Source organism: Sus scrofa, chromosome 5 (genome assembly GCF_000003025.6).
Source record: "Sus scrofa isolate TJ Tabasco breed Duroc chromosome 5, Sscrofa11.1, whole genome shotgun sequence".
Lineage (NCBI taxonomy): Eukaryota > Metazoa > Chordata > Mammalia > Artiodactyla > Suidae > Sus > Sus scrofa.
Genome location: NC_010447.5, coordinates 20,445,168 through 20,449,532, shown reverse-complemented (window position 1 = coordinate 20,449,532; position 4,365 = coordinate 20,445,168). Strand labels below are relative to the sequence as shown.

General features: G+C 37.5%; 1 pseudogene; it reads right to left on the bottom strand.

Moving 5' to 3' along the window:
* LOC100154754 lies at nt 664-3,708 on the bottom strand (annotated as a pseudogene).

Here is a 4,365-nt window from a genome sequence, read left to right as displayed (position 1 = left end):
CCCACAGCCCACGCAAGTGGCATCTTGACCCCTGTAGCCTCTGCCAGAGGTGCCCATGCATTTGCAGGGAAAGATATTCCTATGGCATTCAGGCCCTCCTCCTCTTGCCCTCCCTTACCATGGTGCCTTGCTTCTCCTGTGGACCAGACCTCCTCCTGGGTTCCCTCGGCTAATTGTAGCTGTTCTAAGAAGCTTGTCACTCATTTTAGTTATAATTGGAATATCCTGAATGACTGATGTTACTGAGTTTCTTTCCATGTATTGGCTATTGGCTATTCATGTAACTTCCTTGAGGAAGGATCTACTAAATTTTCTCTGCCATTTTTATTTGGTTATTACGATTGAACGTTGATGGTAAATTTTTAAGGATGCTTGCATTTGTGATCATGAGGGGTGCAGGTTTACAATTTCATTCTAGTTCCTTTTCTGGTGTTGGTATCAGATTGATGTGAATTTCTTAGAATGAGTGAGAAACTATTCTTTCTTCATGTGTTGTGTCAGGATTTTCATAGATTGGATTATTGATCCCTTTTATAGTAATCACCAATAAGACCCCATGATTTTGGAGTTTTCTTTGTGAAAAGATTTTTGGGTATTAATTCAGTTTGTAAAATAGAGATGTATGCAGATGTTTTCTTTGTTTTGTGTCAGTGTGGCATTTGTATTTTTTCAGGACCTTTCCCATTTCATCTAAGTTGTCAACTGTATTGGTTTAAGAGTGCTCATAATTCTCCCAAATTAATGTGTCGACATATGGAGGCTCGACAGATTGGTGATCATTTCATCCTTTATAAAAATATTGAATCAATGTGTTGTACACTTGAAACTAATACTGTCTATCAATTGTAATTCAATAAAAAAGAATGACATCTCTACACCAATGTTTTAAAATATCTGGAAAGAAACATCTAAAGGAAGAAGAAGGAATGATTTATCTGTGATGGGTTCAGGGCCAAGGATGAAAAATAATATATGTTTTCCCCATAAAGCAGTGTTTGATAATTAGTTCTTTAGCATATGAAGGGAAACTGACGATTAAATGCCAGTGGGGTCATCCTGATTGATGTATAAGTTGCAAAATTACACTTTTGGTTGTCAGCTTAATGAAAAAATAAGGTTGGATGTTTGTCTTTTGAGTTGGTTCATCAAGAGATATATTTTACTTTCTTAAAAGCAATGCAGTTTTTTTGAGTGAGTCCTGAAAGGCTTGTTTAACTTGCTTATTCCTCAGAGTATATATAAAAGGATTCAGCATTGGCGAAATGGAAGAAATAAGCAATGCCACTCCTTTATTGAGATTTACCTCTTCTTTGGCAGATGGTTTGATGTAGATGAAGATGCAGCTGCCATAGGTGATGGAAACGACAATCATGTGGGAAGAACAGGTGGAAAAAGCTTTTTTCCTTTGTTGGGCAGAAGGGAATTTTAGAATCGTCCTGATGATATTTATGTAGGAGAGAACTACACCTACAAGGGTGATGATGAAGGTCAGCACAGCAGAGGCTATAACCATCTGCTCAATTAGCCAGGTGTCTGAGCATGAGATCTTTAGGAGGGGAGACACATCACAGGCAAAATGATCAATGAGATTAGAATCACAGAATTCCAGTTGAAAATCTAAGCTGAGTGGAGGGAGGATAATCAGAAGTGCTGCCCCCCAACAGCAGACAACCATTGTTTTGCAGAGTGTGTTGCTCATGATTGTCATATAATGCAGAGGTTTACAGATGGCCACATAGCGATCATATGCCATGGTCGCCAAGAGAAAGAACTCAGTTATCCCAAAGAGGTATGTAAAAAATAATTGAGTGAAACATGCGTTATAGGTAATTGTTCTGTCCCCAGTTGATATATCGTATAGGAATCTTGGAATACAGGCAGTTGTAAATGAGATTTCTAGGAAAGAGAAATTTTGGAGGAAAAAATACATGGGGGTTTTAAGGTGGGGATCCAGCAGGGTGAGGGTGATGATGGTCAGATTTCCGTTACACACAATATGTAGGTGAGAAATAGAAAAAGGAAAAGCAAGAGCTGCAGCTGAGGATCTTCTGTCAGTCCCAGAAGGATGAATGTTGTTATTGCAGTGTGGTTTCTCATTATTGACTCCTGGATTTTGCCAACCCTCTGTGTAAGAGTCAGAGAGATTTGAATGCAGAATTCAACGACACCATCATCCTAGTGATGAGCACTCTCTTGTATATTTGACTCATCTAGCACCCATGAGTTTTACTTGTTGATCTGAGGAATGCATTTCCTAGTTTCTAGTGAACTGTGCTCCCCAGTCTATTTATACCTAATGGGGACAATGGAATTATTATATAAGTTTTAGTTGTTGACTTATAGTCTAACTTTTCCTTTAGTAAACTCCTAAAATTAATTTATAATGAATTAAGTATTTTTAGATCCTAACCTGGGTTGTCCTTTTTTTTATTATAATGAACTTATTTTTCATTTCATATATTATAGCTAATTTTTAATACTGTCAAATGTTTTTCTTCAATTCATATGTGAAATTAAAAAAATGAATTACCTTCAGTTTCACGCCCTTGGTGTAAAATTTGGGAATTATTACAATCCTAAAATAAAGTTTCCTATCAGGACCCAAACTAAGCTTTTCAGTTCTCTCTAAAATAATTTTTTTTTGGCTTTCTGTTGTTTGATCAGTCATTATAAAGGTAAAGGCGGTTTTATCTCTAAAACATCCGCTTGTATAATTTCGCAGGCTTTACTTCCTATAGATGTTATGTTACTTCTTGGATCACACTGTGCAGTACAACGTGGCTACTTTGCTGCACTTTCATTTCTTTGCGAGGTTCTGCTGAGTGTATGAGTGAAACGCTAAAGGACACAAAAGCTGTGCTTTGATGGTTCATTTAACCCCTCAGATTGAAACACTATACTGTGGAGAAGCTGTCAAGACAATAGTTGCCGAATACCCTCTCCGTGAAACTCTTTACTCCATTCTCACTTCTTTCAAGTCCACATTTTTTGCCTCTGTTTTTACATTTTGCATTTACTTCTCAACCTCTTATTCTCTGGATTTCAGTGTCAGCTGTCTTTATTAAGCCCTCCATCATGTATTTTCTTATAACCTAATTGAGTAGAAGCCATCATATGAATATAATTCCATATAAGCATAATAATACATGCTTAGAAGTCTCTTGCCATGGTCCATGCACTGGTGTGAGTATGTGACAGATCAGTCCATATAAGCCTTAGGATATCCTGTGAGGTTGGGAGGTATATAGTCTCCATTTTAAAAATGGGAAAAATGGGGCACAGAGAGATAAAGTCTGTGGCCACTGTTTCCTAGATACATGGTAGCCCCCAGAAGGGCTCCAGAGTCCCAGGCCTGAATCATTGCGCTCTGGTTATTGATGCACATTTACCTGAATATGTTGGATTCATGACGACAGTATTTGTATTGGTAATCAAAACAAAGGTAGTGTTATTATATAATTCATTGTCAAAACCGAGGTGCTTGAGAAGCAAAGATGGGCAGGAATAATAAATAATTAGATTGATGCACCTGATATGAATGTGCTTTTGAGGGAAAAATCTCAATGAGTGCAGTCACTGAATTCATGTGTAATATCAGAGCTGATGAATATTAAACATCACCCAAGTGCAGCCAGCGGGTTTTCCTTTATCTATTTTTTTCTTGTGTCTTTTTATGGCTGCATCCACAGCATACGAAAGTTCCCAGGCTAGGGGTTAGATCAGAGCTGCAGCTGCTGGCCTATGCCCCAGGCACAGCAATGCTAGATCCATGCCACATCAGTGACCTACACCACAGCTAAAGGTGATGCAAGATCTTCAACCCCCTGAGCAGGGCCAGTGATGGAGCCTGTTTCCTCATGAATACTAGTTGGGTTTATTATCATTGAGCCATTGTGGGGACTCCACCATTTTATTGTTTATTCCTGTTGGTATATTGATCCTTCCATGTTGGCTCAGTATTTCCTTCAGTGAAATATTAAGGCCAAAGTGTAGAGATTATATTATCCTAGGTTAAAAGATCAATAGCTAGGTGAAAGTTATTTTTCATCTATCCTCTGTTGTATTGATAGGTAATCATAGTTTTCTAACCTATAAGTAAGGTCTTCAGGGATCCACATTCTTTTACCTTTACTAAGTGCAAAATGGATTTCCTATTAATACGCCATTTTCCTGTGTTTTTACAATATTTTCCTCAGAAAGTACTGATACTTGTACTAGGGGAACTTTTAAAAAAATTCTGTCCCTTTATTTACTAACTTTAGAAATAATTAGTCGTTCCCCTAACACCATCCACATTTGACCAAGGAGATTTTTTTTATTTAAGGTATAATTGACCTGTAACATTAGATTAGTTTCAGGTATATA